Genomic DNA, 17720 nt, shown 5'->3' on the forward strand with positions numbered 1-17720 from the left:
TGCACAACCACCCCCAGGTCCCTTTCATTCTCTATCACTGTCAGTATAGTACCACAGAGTTGATACATTGCTCTGGGGTTGCTGTTTCCCATGTGTAGTACTTTACATTTGTCAATGTTAAACTTCATTTGCCACCTCTCAGCCCATCTGCTCAACCTTTCCAGATCCTGTTGCAGCAGCATAGTGTCAGTAGTGTCCTTGACAACCCTGCCTACCTTTGTATCGTCTGCAAACTTCGACATTAAGCTTGATATACCATCATCAATATCATTTATGAATACAGAAAACAATAATGGACCCAACACTGAGCCCTGAGGGACTCCACTAATAACATTAGTCCATTGATTACCACTCTCTGTCTTCTCCCCCTCAGCCACCCCTTTATCCACAGCAGCAATTTGCCTCCAATGTCACACTGCTCCAATTTGTGCAGCAGTCTTCCATGTGCAACAGTATCAAAAGCCTTTCTAAGATCCAAGTATATAATATCAAAGTTATTCCCTGGATCCAGTTCCTTTGTGACTGCATCATAGTATCCAATCAAATTGGTCAGGCAAGACTTCCCCTTAACAAAACCATGCTGTGTCCAAGCTATAACTGAAGTCTTGTCTAAATGATCCTGCAGTGCTTCTTTAACTAGTGCCTCCATTAATTTTCCTGGAACAGAAGTTAAACTCACAGGTCTATAATTGCTTGTGTCAGCTTTTGATCCTCCTTTGTGAATTGGGGTCACATTTGCACATCTCCAGTCTGTGGGTACCTCCCCTGAGTCCAAGGAAGCTCTCATAATTATGGCTAAGGGTTTGCTTACTTCCTCTGCTGCCTTCTTTAATATAACTGGATAGATCCCATCCACCCCTGGTGCCTTTCTTGTGTTTATCTTCAACAATTTCTCCCCCACTTTACTCTCAGTTATTACAAGATTCTCTAACTTACTGCTAGAGTTGAATACACCTCTGGCATTCCCCTCGCTGAATAACTCCTCATGTGTGAATGTCGATGCAAAATATTCATTCAGTTTGTTAGCTACCTGAGCAGGATCATCAACAGTTGACCCATCAATATCAAGTGGACCAATCTGATTCATCCCCTTCCTTCTAGAGTTTACATAAGTAAAGAACTCTTTGCTGTTTTTCTTTGCATCCCTTGCCAAAGATTTCTCGTAATCTGCCTTCGCCTGCCTAACCTCCTTTGTAACTTGGTTACAGATCAACTTGTATCTATCATAGGCTTCTGTGTCATGTGTTAATTTGTATGTATCCCATGCATGTTTCTTCTCTGCCATATGCCTCATCAGTTCATCTGACATCCATTTAGGCATAAACCTTGAACAATATTTCTTAGTTAGTATGTAAAGTCTAGTAGCTTCCAAGATAAGTTCTTTGAATGCTTCCCATTTTGCATTTGCTGTTGGTAACATCATCAGTTGGTCCCACTGTATAGAATTTAAATACTGTCTCAGTCCATCGTAGTCGCCTTTACGAAAGCCATAACCCTTCCCTTTACCCCTAATGGTAGTTACCTCTTTGAGTAAATCCCACTTCAGCACACTGTGATCACTGCCACCTAGTGGTTCATTTATCTGCAGATTCTTAATGCATGAAGAATCACTGCTGATAATCAAATCAAGAGTATTCCTCCCTCTAGTTGCCTCCCGAACATGCTGATGTAGAAAACAATCATCCAATAAATCCACAAAAGCCTTGCTAGTGTGTGAGTGACCAGCCCCCAAATTCCAGTCAATATCTGGGAAATTAAAATCTCCCATTATAAGACTCTCTGATTTACTGGCCCACTCTATTTCCCTGTACAGTTTCTTATTATACTCATCAGAGTCATTAGGCCTATAGCACACTCCTACTCTCAATTTTGATCTCCCAATGCTTATGTCACACCAAACTGACTCGACAATGCACTGTCCAGCGATGTCTACTGGCTTCACTTCCTTGGATTTTATGTATTTCTTAACTAATAGCATAACCCCTCCTCCCTTCCTATCCAGTCTATCTTTTCTGTAGACGTTGTACTCCCCAAATTCCAGTTCCTGTTCTTACTCTTAGTTATCCTAACACAGCCCATGTATTTATTTGTTCCATAATGACTTTCAGCAGTACTTGAAATCCCCAGCACCTTGCTTTCCAGGCTGCTGCTCATTCCAATAGAAGCAGTACAAGAATCACTTTTATCTCTGCCTGCGGCTGATGTTAATCTATTAGTCTGTGAATACCCCAAGCTAGCAGTTTTCCAACACACTAAACACTGTGTCAATAGCATCAGCAAATATTCTTGTACCCTTTCTATTTAAGTGTATCCCATCCCTGCAGAAGCAATCTTTTCTATTAACAAGCACAGACCACGCTGAGTAAAATTGAACCCCACGAGCCTTACACAATCTATGCAGGGAAAAAATTGATTGACAAGGCTCTCATCATATACTCCCTCCGATTGTGTCTGGGCAGAAATGCAGACATTCAAATTTAACCCTAACTCATGACATTTTTTCAACATTGACTTATACTTGCTAAATAAATCAGCAGATCTCTTACTCTTAATGTCATTAGTCCCAACATGTACAACAATATCACCCTTTGTGCCCTGAAAAGATGATATCTGCATAACATCATCAACTTTTGCACCTGGCAGACATACCCTGGTCCTATTCCACCTGTCCTTTTTACACAAAATATTTCCTATCTCCCTGACAATCGAGTCACCAACAATAACTAGCTCTTGTGTGACCAGCACATTCTGTTTTGAAGATTGCCACTATGTTTGCTGATGGCAACACAGCAGCAATCACAATAGTGAGCTCTGGCATTGAGTTAGGGAGATGAGAGTTTGATGGGCCCCACATTTTAATTCCTTCGAAGGTATCTACCCTACTCTTCTGACTCTCATAGATGCCCATCAGAATGCTGAGTTGCAGCCTAATTTCTTGATACTCTCTGCACCTAGCATGCAAAGACATCCTCCTTGGCTAGATCATGACCTGTTCTAGAAAATCCGCAAACATTTCACAAGTTTCAAATTTTTTTTGGCTGTGATGCATTGGAGAATCGCCCCCTTCAGTTTTTTCCCAAGTCACAGCACTCCCACTACTTTGTGCCCGTTGATTTGCTGCTCTAGTCCTGGTCATGATTTCTGTTTAAATACAATTTAATTAATTAACAATAAAAATTAATAAGGCTAATAAATTTAATTGATTAATTGACAATACTACACCAAGCTATGCAGTGATATGTATTAAACTATCTAGTTTTACATTATACCTTACTCTATGAAGTTCGAGATATATGTTATCAAGTTAAGCTATACTGTAATGATCACATTGTTAAATTAGTTATATCCTTATCTAAATACAAAAGATATATGTCCAACAAGTGATTATAACCTTCAAACTACTTAGGCCTGACGTAGCCGAGTGGTCAGGAGCGAGAGTGCGGTAGCACACGCTCTCTGAGTGGACCAGGGTTCGAGCCCATGACTGCTAAATACGATTAACAATTTGTATTAATTGATTTATTGTAAACTCTACTGACCTGGTGGTCGTGCTGGAGTATAAACAAGAAAATTTTTTTTTATTATTAATCACAATTAAAATCCTACTATTCTTCTGCATTACTGGTTATCTATTAAGATATTTGTGCCAAAACACTGACACAATAGCAAGTTGTAACTTACAAAATCACTAGCTATACTGTAATGATCACATTGTTAAATTAGTTATATCCTTATCTAAATACAAAAGATATATGTCCAACAAGTGATTATAACCTTCAAACTACTTAGGCCTGACATAGCCGAGTGGTCAGTGCGAGAGTGCGGTAGCACACGCTCTCTGAGTGGACCAGGGTTCGAGCCCATGACTGCTAAATACGATTAACAATTTGTATTAATTGATTTATTGTAAACTCTACTGACCTGGTGGTCGTGCTGGAGTATAAACAAGAAATTTTTTTTTTATTATTAATCACAATTAAAATCCTACTATTCTTCCGCATTACTGGTTATCTATTAAGATATTTGTGCCAAAACACTGACACAATAGCAAGTTGTAACTTACAAAATCACTAGCTAAATTTAAGAAATAAGTTAACATGCACTAATAAGCCTATTTAATCTATTTGTAAAATAATTTAATATATTTATTAATCAAAAATACAGTAAACATTTCAAAAAAACCTATCCATTTTCAGGAGCTCAAAAAGTCTATGACTTCGTAGTTCCCAAAAGATATATGAAGTTTAACATGCAGTGCAAGCAGGTAGCAAGAGTTATTTACTTTGACTTCAGTAATGCATTTGATATGTTTCTCCATGAAAAGCTATTATATAAACTATAGAAAACTGGGATTAATGGAAAGATCCATCAATGGATAAAGGTTAGCTAAATGATAAGATGATAGAGAGAAGTCATAAATCAACACACCTCAGGAGGAACCAGTGTACCTTGGTCAAGAGAAGTTGTCAAAGTTTTCTGATGATTTAAAGGAAGGAAAGAGTGGTTATTGATGAGAAAAGGCCATTTTGCTTCAAAATGGCTTAGTTGCACATGTAAGGTTGCATATGATCATTGTCTGAAAAATGGCAACTGTAGTTTAATGCTTTTAAACCTAAGGTTTTGCACATAGGGAAAGGAAATCCAATAGATACAAGCTGGATGACATGGAGTTAAAGTGGTCCAGGATGAAAAAGACTTAAGGGTTACGATTCAGTCAGACAGGAAATTTTCTAGCCCGTGTAAAGAGAAAGCTAGGAAGGTACATGGTATCTTATCTATGATATACAGGCCTTTTGCAAGTAGAGAAAAGGATATTATAATTCCTTCCTATAAGACAATGACTGAGACTGCATTTAGAATATTGTGTTCAAGTCTAGAGACCATACTTGGAAACAGACACAGAACTTCTAGACAGAATTCAGAGAGAGGCAACAGACTGGTAAAGAGTACTAATTAATGTTCCTAAGAAGAGTGCCTTAAAAAGTGTAGACTGCAATGCTTAGCAACTAAAACATCTTTGGAGGAGGGAGCTGAGAGCTCGATGGAAAGATCCATCAATGGATAAAGGTTAGCTAAATGATAAGATGATAGAGAGAAGTCATAAATCAACACACCTCAGGAGGTGTGTTGATTTATATTAATTTCTTTGAGGGCATATACCCTACACCTCAAACTCTCGTAGACACCAGTCAGAACGCTGAGTTGGCACCTAGGTCTTCATAAGAGACGTTGTTATTTGATTTTTAGGAGCATTAGCAACTAAGGCCATATTGCTCCGCATAAGAGACATCTTCTCCTTGTGGAATGTATAATGAACATATGGTTAATAGGGATCCTGCTATTGAACGAATTGCTACCGCCTCTAATTGGCTATTTATATGCACCTGTTATGTTGGTATTCTGTCATTTACTAATATAGCAGCTCCTCCGCAGTAGCGTAGCTACCCTTTTTGGGCCCGGAGGCAAAGAACATGTTCGGGCCCCTACTTAATTAATGAAAATTGCAAAAAGAGGAGACAGCCAAACACGCCGGGCTCTTAAAGGGCCCAGAGGCAATTGCCTTGCCCGCCGCCATGTGTTATTCGGTTACCTTGAGTTATTCGGTCTCTTCTGTACATTGAATAGTTCCTGATATTCAGGGTATCTTGTTGTTTAAGGTTTGTTTCAGACAGATATAGATTGGTGTGTACTGGGTGATCAGATACTGTATATCATCAAAATTAGTGCATAATCCTCGACAGTTCTATTGAATAATTTTATCCATTATTTATATTTGCTCAGCCCCTCGAGCTGTTTTCGTTGGGTGGTTGTCCTTTGTTTTTCTGTCCTTACTCTATCTCTTTTGGGAAATACCAGTTTTTCTGGTATCCATATCTTCTTCTTTAGCATGGATTTCCTTCATCATCTAACTTTCCTGTTTTCTCAAATTCCATAAATTCGGAAGCAGGTTTATGATTACGTGGTCCTTTATTACCCTTGCACTGTTGCAAGGTTGGAGAATCTGAGATCGGTGTGTTTACCGTTTTCTCGTGTTTATCTTGTTATTTTTCTTGGAGTAAGTGTTTGACTTGTAGAGAAAAATATTCATTTGGAGGAACTGAGATTTCTGTTTGACGTTCCACTGATTTAAATTTAGTCGCTACTTGTGCATATGTTGGTTTACTGGTTATAGTTGGCTGGACCATTTTTCTTGCTTCTTGGTATGTAATATTGTGGTCTGTTTTGTATTTCTGTATTTCTTTTTATTTTTTCTATCTTTCACATGTTCTGCAGTAGGCAGGATGTTCTCCTTTACAATTTGGATACTTTGGGGTTGGAGCTGGGCAGTCATCAATCTGATGTTCTTTGGATCCACATTTAGCACATGTCGGGGTATTTATACATGCAGCCTGTGAGCGTCCATATTTTTGACATTTGAAACAGCGTAAGGGATTCGGGATATATGCTTTTACATGTCAATTCAAATATCCTACTTTTATACAGTAGGTGGGAATTTTGGTGTGCTAAACGTTAGGATTAAGGTTTTGGTAGGTATTCTATTTCCATCTCTCCGAATAGAAATTCGTCTTACATTCGTCACTCCTTGATTTTGGAGTTCATTGTTGATTTCCTCTTCAGTAACGTGTAAGAGATTCCACTCGGAAATTACTCCCCACAAAGAGTTTAAGGTGTTACGGGGGATGACCACTACTGATATATCTCCAAAGTTCGATACGTTCAGTAACTTTTCTGAATGTCTGGTACTGGACCTTCAACTAACAAATCCCCAGATCAGAGTTGCCTGACCGATTTAGGTGTTCTGGCTAGCCTTTCCAAGACCTTTTGGATAAAAAATGGGGATTTCCTTGCTAATGTCTCTTCTCCGGTGAACTGAATGATTAGGAATAAGGGCACTGGTTTTGAACTGTCTGTCTGTCGTTTGTCTTTTGGCATCATTTTAAGGATCTTTAGCAGTTCGATTTTGTGGGATTTTCTCTGAAGTTCCTTGGGAAGTTAGTGGCTTTACTACTCATGTTTTGCTCTTTTTAGCCCTGGGAGTGTAATTTTTACCTCCCAGGTTTCCAGCCCCGCCATGAGGAGGCAAGAGTGGTGCCGCCAAGTGACCAAGCAGCTACTATAAATTAGTAGGGTTAGTGGTTAGTTTGAGAATGAGGAAAAAAAAAAGGAAAGGTGACTTTCCATTCTGATAATTTGCTACATCGCTTTAGCAAAACATACTTATTAAGTACAGAAAACAAAGATTGCTATAAATGTAAAAAACTAAATATAATGGAGAAGCATACTATAGTATCACTTGGCACTTGGGGTTTTCTCCAGAAGATGTCCAGCATTGTAATTATTGAACTGTGACCACCTATCTAATACCGTGTTGGAACAGTTTTTACAGATAACAGCTGCTATTCACCTAGGCACTGACTCCACTATATGTCTGTAGGGATCTGCAGCCATGCTGCATGCAAGACTTTAACGGTGTTCGATGAGATGACGGCTATGTCCATATGCCTTACTACCCATTCCAAAACATCCCACAGGTATTCAATTGGATCAGGCAAATTTGGAAGCCACTCAAGATGAGTCATATCTTTACTGCATTCCTCAAACCACTCATGCACACTGCAGGCTGGATGACATAGCGCATTATTATCTTGAAAGATCCTGTTCCTGTCAGGAAAAAAACAGAACATGACAGAGAGAACATGGTCTCCTAAGAGCTGACGGTAGACCTCACGTGAAACAATGGCCCATATCCACCAGAGGTCCTAGTTCTTGCCAGCAAAACATGTCCCATATTAAAAGCAACTACTGTCAACTGCCTGGAGAGTGAGCACCATGCATGATGGGTCCATGGACTAGTGTTGCTTGCACCACACATGAAGGAATCTGTCGGCATGTTGCACCAGGTATTTTTACTCATCCAACCAGCAAACTTGTTTCGTCCTCGAGTGTTCAACCAGTGTATTGTTAACACCATAGCATTCGCTATCAACAATAATCAGCAGTGAGGAAAGGGCGTCCCTTGGGTCATCTGCTGTGGAACCCCATATGTCTGAGTGTGCAACACGTCATTTGGGATTCGGTTCTGTATTCCCTATATTGTTTTGTGACATCAACTGTAGCACAGTGACCTGCCATCGAGCCTGTAGCACAGTGACCTGCCACTCACCACAAGCATCCACCTAGTGTAATCCTTTACAATTCTGCTGGTGAGAAGTATTTTGACCCACTCTACATCATTCTTTGTACACCTTAACCACAGTGGGTAGTAGCCAACTGGGAAGACATGCCGTTTCCAATGTGGAAGCACCTGATGCATAAACTCCCACAATCCTGCCCTTTTGAAACTCCATGATATCTACATCTCATAACTGCTACTTGATCACTTTGAATTGTGCAACCAGATACAAATTACCATGGCTCTGGTATACAAAGCTGTTTGGCTTTTTATTACAAGCTACACAGCGTAGTCCATTACGGATTGGGGTTATCACAATTCTGTGATTATTGAGTATATATTTTTATTGCAAAAGTATCATTTTGTTTACTCTTATCTGTAGCAATTGAAAATAGCTGATTTTTTAGACTCATACCTCCTCTTTCTCAATTCATGCAATTTCACTAATGATTTCTGTTGCATACCAAAGATGGCTGAGCTCAAAAAGTGAAATTCACAGAAAAATACATAAAGAAAAAAATAAGGAACTGAAAGCGGGAGTCATCAATGCGAAGAACGAGTCCTGGGATAGAGCATGTGCTGAGGTGAACAGCAAATTGGAATATACAAGATCTGTAGAAGCGTGGAGAGTATTGAAGAGTTTAATGAAACCTCATAAGCAAAATGTGAGATTGGAAATGATAGATCTGGAGGAATGGGTTAATTATTATGAATTATTATTACGAAGGGTCAATTATTATTAGAGGAATTTAGAGAAAATGAAACAGAGACAGTTGTCACGAAAAGAGGATTGAACATTCGAATTAAGGAAATGGAAATAAAAATGGAAAAGCACCAGGTCCAGGTGGAATTAACATGGAGCTGCTTAAATATGGAGGTCAAAGAGTTATAAATCTACTAACTCGACTGGGATATTTCATCTGGGATGAAATACCAGATGAGATGACAATCAGATATAAGACATCAATTTTTAAAAAAAGTGACAGAAGAAGATGTGCCAACTATAGAGGAATTTGGGTTATGAGCTCTATTGCTAAACTATTTGGGAAAGTGATAAAATCAAAGCTGGAACAAGAGGTTATAATTTCTGAGGAACAGTGTGGCTTTTCGTCTGGATGCTCATGTATAGAACATTTATTCACTGTTAAGCAAATTTTGGGAAAATGTCAGGCTACAAACCAAGATGTAGGTATGCTGTTCATAGACTTAGAGAAAGCGTATGAGACAATGTGCCAAGAAATCTTCTGTGAAAGGTTACGGAAAAAATGTCAATAAGACAGCCATTAATTGATATAACTAGAAGAATCTGCAAGAACAATATATGCTGTATTAAAATTGGTTCAAAATTATCAAAAAAATTTAAGACTTCAAAAGGACCACTTCAAGGATGCTGTTTATCACAGCATCCTTAAAAGCAGACTTGGAGCAATACTGATAGTTTCTGCATTTGCAGACTATATTCAATATTAATTAAGACTTCATGAACTTTTGTTATTTGTAAGAATAAAGATTTTATAGCTCATTCTTTAGATGACCATCTTGTGTCTGTATGTCTTTTAAGTGAAATCTTCAAAGTACTCATTAAAATTTCAAAGCAACTAGTGAAACCAGAAAAAATAGTATACATTCTTTGAACAATGCCAAAAAAACTTATCATCCCAGACGTTATTGACGCTGCATGTACACAAGCTACCTGCAATGCTCCCCTTTTTTTATATATATATATATATATATCCTTGCCACTATCTTCGGAAAGCAGGGCCTGCCACAGTACTTAAAAAATCTACTGGGTGCCTGATCTGCCTCCTCGTGGCAAAGTGTGGGCAATGGTGGGTCTAAATAGGGGCCCAATGGCTAAATGGTCAGAAGAACAACAGTTCATAACACTATACAACATTCCACTCTCTACACGCAGAGTATACAATGCGGAGATGGGGGAAATCCCTGGTGCCGTCAGACAGCTAACACACTTTACTTTACTTACACCAGCTAAATTAAGACTATGTGACGAACATAGTAAAAACGTTGCAAATTCATTTTTTTTTTAATTATTGTCTGTACCATTATATTTTCTTCCATATTGGCCCTGTTATAATATCCCTGCTCCTTACATTTTTAAAGTCAAGTCCATTTTTTTCTAATTTGGTAAGAATTTCTGTCACCAATCCAATGGCAGTCCTTTCTTTAATTTCTATAAAATCAATGAAACTCTCTTCTCTTCTGTTGATTTTTTCTAATTATAATTTGCACAAATCTAATTATTTGAGCCATTTGTTGTTAATGATGTGATAAATCAGGTGTGCAATCAATTAAAAAGGAGAAGTACTTAAGTTTTTTTTTAATTTTTGAAATAATACTGGCGCCCGAATTTCATTTCCAATTAAATCCATAAATTTGTCTTGAATTTTATGCGATAAATAATTCACAGTTCCTTTTCGATGAATGAACTTTGTTCTGCTAGTTCTTTATTAAGACTTATAAATTCAATAATATTGAGGAATATTTCAGCATTCAGATTCCCAATTATCTCATTTGAACCTCTTAATGCAAGATTATTTTTTGCACAAAATAATATTGCATCCAAAATAATTTTTAAAATCAAGTCTCCATTTTTCCTTCTTTGTTAAAATTGCATTTTGTAGAGCATCATCAATAAGCCCAGAATTTTTCAGACTCTTTTCCATTGATTAAATTTTGTGAACACTTACTAAATAAATAAACATAAACACTTTCTAAATAAATAAACATAAACACTTTCTAAATAAATAAACATAAACACTTTCTAAAATTTACATTTTTAGAAAGTGTTCACAGATTTTAACAAATTTTCGTGATTTGGAATACATTGATATGTGTTTCCAAGAGGAAAAGCCTCTGTTTTAATTGACTAGTGAAGGCACATTACCAGTATTTTTGTTTAAAATTTAACAAGGGGAATGCTAAAATTTTTTAATAAGTTAGTATATTACATGTTTTATCGCACATACAGTATCATAATATTTTAGAAAATAATTACAATTTACAGGTACAAATAAAAAAATTTAAAAAAATGATCTAATGGTAACTTTTTTTTTTTGTCTCAAAAAAAAATGGAAGTGCAGCATTTGAAAACCAGCTTCATTTTAGTTGCTTATTCATTCTGGAGCTTTGCGACTGCCATGTATGATTAGAAAAAGACAAATTCGATAATACATTATTTTAAATAGTTGTTTGCTCATAATCTGCATTTCTGTAGCATAAGAAAGTATTTTAACAAGAAAAATGTTATGCTCCAAAAATTAACAAGAACCCTTTACTCAAAAAAAATTTAACAAGGAGAACTGCGCCCTCCCAATTCAATTATGGTGTCTAAAACTCATTTTGAAAATGAGACAAAAATCGATCTCTAAAACATATATTTAAAATAACTAATAATTACACATAATTTTATAACCTATAAAAAAAATAATAATATGGTTACAGTTCAACTAAAGGAAATTAAGAACATAAAAGAAAAATTTGTTGATAACAATTTATTAAAATTTACTTTTTTAATGTGGAGACAAAACAACTGAATAACAAAATTTGAATTAACACTTTAGTTTATTTTAACCTGCAATCACACTCACACTTCGGCAGTTGTGCGATTCAAGCGAAATACTTGCCAACTGGCTAACAGTGGAAGATTAGCAGTGGAGGATTAGATAGCACAGAAGGACAAACCAAAAAGCTCAGAAGTGTAAAGCCACAAAACGGACTGTACTTTATAGAAATGCGTAATTGCAGTTTCTCTGTTATTTTTGAAATTTGTAAAATGCTATTTCTCCCTGATATTTTTTTCCTGTGAGATTATAAATCCCGAATTTATAGTTTTTTTTTCACATTCACAAAATCACAAAAAATTTCTGGAATCAGATGTAGCAAGTACAAAGAGAATGCAGTATTTCTTTTAATAGAATTTTTATTTTTATTAAAAACAAAGAACACAGGTTGACCAGAGGCTATTATTTGTGTAGGAATACGCCTTAATACGCCTTAATCGTCTGACTTGCTGTAAAAAGCAGTGAACTAGTGCAACTTCTTGGTACGTGGGATAGGTGAAAATACACGTTTTATGGGCACCACTTATGTTGTGGAACAGTAATTTCTTTAACTCTTAATTCATGCTTTCTAATTGCCTAAAGGCCAGAGGTGGGTACAATGCTTACAAAGTTGTGCCTCGTAATCTGTTCATTATATGGAAATTTTCTTCATTCTACAGAAACTTTTTTAAATGTAATTACGAAAAGGAACTTTAAAAAATTCGCTAAAAATAAGTTCGTTAAACAGAGATCCAAATGTAATTAAATGAAAAATGAAGCAATATAAAAATACATAACCGGTCGAGTTTGCAGTTAAAATGCTGCGCTTGGGGCTCAAAGCCCCGCTTGCCACCCTAGTTCCGGCTCTGCCACTCACCTGTCCAACCTGTTTCATAATGTCTAATTCTTTCGTTTGTATATTCAAAGTACTCACGTCCACAACATCAGATGGAAGTTTATTCCAGGAATCAATTACTTTCTGGCTGAAAGCAAATTTTCATACATTTATTCCTGCAGCCATCCTTTTTTCAATTTAAGTTTTTTTTTTGTACCTTTTTGTAATATATGTTGTCCAAGAAAGAGTAATGATGCCATCAGCAGTTAGTTCACAATCCATTTAAAGCCGTAAACACTTCAGTCAGGTCTCCTCATGGGTGCCTAGTTTTCAGAACCGAAGACTTTTGTGGTAAGAGTAGCCCTTTGTGTTTTGACTAATCTGTTTACCCTCCTCTGCACCCCTTCTTAAAACGAGGCTTCCAGACGTGAATGCGGTAATTAAGATTTGGACTAATCAGTGCCTTATATTACAGGATAATCACATCCTTGTCTTTGCTGGCAAAATTCCTAAATAGCATTGACAGAACCCCATGAGCGGTCCTAACTGTATGCACTGCATAGAGAACTTTATATCAAAGTGTAAGATAACCCCTAGGTTTCTTTTGTTGTCCAATCCTGAGAAAATCTGAATTAACACTTTAGTTTATTTTAAACCCAAATGGTATGTTATTCTGGGATTACTGCTGCCCATATGTAGTAATTTGCATTTATCAATGTTAAACCTCAATTTTTGCTTCTCAGACATGGGATCTGACAGGCATGACCTGTTTTCAGAATTAGCAAGCATATACAGACACTGCTCATCTGGCAACTCACCAACACCATTCAATAGTAGGGTAGGAATTAAAAGTAATATATCTGGAATGAAGGCTTATCATAATATAGCTCTTTTTATTCAACATGTGAATTTTTTATAAATTTCTCTGTTTCCCGGGTGGGAGAAATTGCTGGGTGAAAATTCAGTAATTGAGTGAAGGCAGATATATAATAGAGGATGAGTGAAAAAATCTATACAGCTCAAAGAATTTCTAACAGCAAAGTGAGATAAATTATATAAATTCTTATTAATAAAACATTCTTTTTAATTCAATAAAAAATGCTATATTTTTACAAAAAAAATTTGGACGGGGTGTCAAATGCCATGTTTGAGCTTGTTTCATTTAGGGGCACAATGGATAAAATTAAGACTTCAAATACTTTAATCGATCCTCACGCTAGTGCCTAGAGTAAAAGAACTGAAGTCATATCCTGTATGAATATACAGGCATGTTGGCATCTATAACTAATCCTTTGTACCTTATAAAATAAGTCAATATCTTTCCCTAAATAAGACTTCCAGATTTATATATAAAATTCAAGATGTGGTTTTGCCTGACTTTTACAGTGCCCAATTACCTCTATCTCTAGTGGCAAAATTCCTCTGTCACTGAGAGGCTCCAAAGAGTTGTCCTAGTAGTCTTGCTATACTGTTGATATAACTTCATACTGGACTCTATTACAACCCTCTTATCCTTTTCATCTTGATGGTGTATTAAAATAAATAGCTCCTATGGCAATTTAAAGATGATCAAAAGGTGAATTGATGAATACTTTTAGAGGATTAAAATCATCATTAATTTGGAGCCCATCACATAGACACAGCTTACTTACGTTGTATCTCTGAAATATATGATGCTCTGACCGTAGATATACTCAGATTAATATGATCTGATTATAGGCACAGCTTACTTAGGATTCCTGAAATATATGATGCTCTTACTGTATATATACTCAGATTAATATGATCTGATTCTAAATCTATGTATAAATTAAATGTGGCATAATCAATTAATGGTGTCTCAAATTAAGCACTTTTATATCACAATTACATAATGACTACATAAATTATAAAAAACTAAGAGCAGAAATTTGAAAAACTATCATGACCCATAAAAAGGCAAGATTAGGATAAATTTGTTAAATTTGATATAACTGGTGCACAAAGAATGGGATTCAAGATATTTAAAAAATTACAAATAAAAGAAAATGACAAACTGAAGGATTAATTTGAAGAAACATGGAGAAAACATTACTCTTCACTGTGGAACTCAGTTTTTGTTGTTGTTTTTGGTTTTTAGGAGCATTAGCAACTAGGGCCATATTGCTCCAGGGATATGCGGTGGTCATTCCCTGACCTTTCTGCATCCTCCGTATTTGGTTGTCACAGACTTGAACCATGGTCTAATCAAGAAGCATGTGCTACGCACTACTGCTCCTGCCCACCTGGCTATGGAGGAGCCGTGGAACTCAGAAAAAACAGGAGAAGATAAGAGGGATATCTCCCCCAGAAGAAGAAATTGAGGAAACTATGGATGCAATAAACCTAGAAGAACTACAATATGTCATCCAGAAGGCCAAGAACAGGAAGAGTCCAGGACTATATGACATATAATGATGAGCCAAAACATTACGACCACCTACCTAATATGATGTTGGTCCTCCATGTGCAGCCAAAACAGCTCGTACCCAGTGAGGCATGGATGCTACAAGATTTCTAAATGTGTCTTGTGGTATCTGGTACCAACACATAACCAGCAGATCCTTTAACTCCTGTTTAAGGTCCATGGTTGAGACTGTGCAGATCGGAGTTGCTGTTCCAACACAAACCACAGATGCTCGATGGGATTGATGTCTGGGGAATTTGGAGGCCAGGGCAGTACCTGGAAGTCTACTTCATGTTCCGGGAACCAGTCTCAAACAATCCGGGCAGTGTGGAATGGCGCATTATCCTGCTGAAAGACAGCACCACCAGAGGGGAAGACCATTGTCCTGGAAGGGTGTACCTGGTCAGCAATGATGTTTAGGTAAAGTGTATTTAACATCATCTGGCGGCTAAATCGCCGATTTAGCCGCCAGACCTCTGCTGAGGCCTGACATTGCCTGCACTTCGCCCAGTGGAGGGATGTAGACCAAATATCCAGTAGTTAGTTTACTCTGGCAGGTCCTGCCACCTAGTTTGCTGAGATTTCAGTGGCGAGGACCTAAAACAAAAACAAAAAAAATAATAAAAATTGTTCGATTGCGAAGGGAATGAGCTTGAAGTATGAAAGGCTGAAAAAGTGGGCGAAAGTGATTTGGCCTTGCAGATAGAGAAGGTGGGGAGACTGAAGGCTAGGGGGGGAGAGAAAGACAGAAGTATTGGGTCGATAGTGAAGGTGACTCCAGTCAGATGTCAGTGGGGCATATCCATGCCCCACCAGAGGGAAGAAGAGGCGTGGGGAGGAGGGGAGAAACAGGGGGACCGTCATCCCCCTTCCCGCTGGAGAGGGGAGAAACAGGCAAGGGAGCTGAGTCAGATCGCCAGTATGGCTTTGCAGTAGCATTTCCGCTATTTTTTTTATATAATGGGTAGAATGTCCAGGCAGGTTCCAGGTTCTGGCAGGACCTGCCAGAGTAAACTAACTACTGGATACCTAGTCTACCTCCACGGGGCGAAGTGCGGGCAATGTCAGGCCTCAGCAGAGGTCTGGTGGCTAAATGGCCAGAAAAACAACAGTTCATGACATCACACACACCCCCAAGATCCACATAGTTAAATCTCTGGCTTTTGCAGTGTACTGTATCACCTGACAATGGGCTGGCTGTCCATTCAGTGTGTATGTCATTCCGGATGGGGTCTCATCAAGGGTAATTTTTGTTAGCTAGGTTTCCAGCTGACTTCAGTGCTCAGTAGTTGTCTCTCAGGTGGAGATTTTCACTTACAATCCCACTGTGTCAGGCCAGCATTTTAGCGATTTTTAGAAAGCAGCTCCGTCTTGAGTAGTTGTCATATGAACATGTCCATATGGACAGTGTCTTTGCCAGTTGTCCGGTCCGTGTATTTGAAGTTCAGGAAAGAAAGTCTCTTTAGGTTTTGTCGCTTCTATATTTTAGCCATTCCTGGGATATGGTCTTTTCCAGGTAGTTGAGTCTTAATTTTTTTTTTTTTTTTTTTTTTTTTAATTTTATGAGAACCCCAAACACGAGAGGTATTAGAACCTATAGTACTTAGTACCGTGCTTGGGTTGGAGGTTGAAAAGACGAAAGAAGATATTTGTGACATTGGACTTGAACTTCTGTAGATTGTAATTTTCAGGAAATACGTATGAAGGAAGGTTGTTCCAGAAAACGGCACTTGAATGAATAAATGAGGAAGATGAAAAGTTGGTTCTGTGGGTTTGAAGCTGGACAGTAAATGGATGTTGACTGGTGGCGGCACTTGTTCGGACTGTTTTGAAAGAGAGAGAGTGGGAATTATAGAAGCCAATTCAGAAGAACAGTGCCCATGGAAGTATCTGTAGAAGAGGCATGCAGCAGAAACAGTACGTCTATGAGAAAGCAAGTGGAGAGACTCTGTTAGAGATGAATCATTAATTAACCTAACTGCCCTCTTCTGAATGGAATCAAGAAGCCTGAGAGAGGTTTTGGGGGCACCACCCCAGATGTGGGAACAATATTCCATGGCAGGGCGAATTTGCGATTTATACAGAGTGAGCAGCTGTTTGGAAGAAAAGTAACGCCGAGAGCAAAAGAGAAAACCAAGTTTTTTAGATGCAGAGAAAGCAATATTTGTAATGTGCTTGTGCCAAGAGAGATTAGAAGTCAGGGTAATCCCCAAAAGAGATATATCATTTTGCCTAGAAATCGGAGTGTCACTAAAGATAAGCATAGGAGCAGAAGAATCCTTTTTGCGAGATATAAGACAAGACTGACTATTAGAAGGGTTGAAATCAACTAAGTTGTCTTTGCCCCACTGGAGAATTACCTGAAGATCGGCATTTAAGGAACTGGCAGCAGATTTTCGAAAACTTGAAGCTGATTGAGCAGGACAAGGTTTCTCAAAATGGAAAGTTGAATGCAATGTGCTATCATCGGCAAAACTATGGATAGGATTTCCAGTCAATGGAAGAAGGTCATTAGTATACAAGAGGAAAAGAGTGGGGGAAAGAACTGAACCTTGGGGGACACTGGCATTAGTGGAGAAGTTAGAAGACAGAGAGCCATCTACCATCACCCTCAGTGAGCGATCAGAGAGAAAACTGGATAACCAAATACTAAAAACAGTTGGCAAACCATAAGATGGAAGCTTGTTTAGAAGACCTTTATGCCAAACACGATCAAAAGCCTTTGAG

The 17720-nt window shown here is 37.8% G+C and overlaps 1 protein-coding gene across 5 annotated transcripts in view; it reads right to left on the bottom strand.

The window, feature by feature from the left end:
* The window catches only part of Lztr1 (Leucine zipper like transcription regulator 1), a 609234-nt gene that overhangs the window by 203542 nt on the left and 387972 nt on the right, over nucleotides 1–17720 (bottom strand). The window lies entirely within an intron of this gene.

Source organism: Mastigoproctus giganteus, chromosome 5, assembly GCF_048544385.1.
Source record: "Mastigoproctus giganteus isolate SK-2022 chromosome 5, ASM4854438v1, whole genome shotgun sequence".
Lineage (NCBI taxonomy): Eukaryota > Metazoa > Arthropoda > Arachnida > Uropygi > Thelyphonidae > Mastigoproctus > Mastigoproctus giganteus.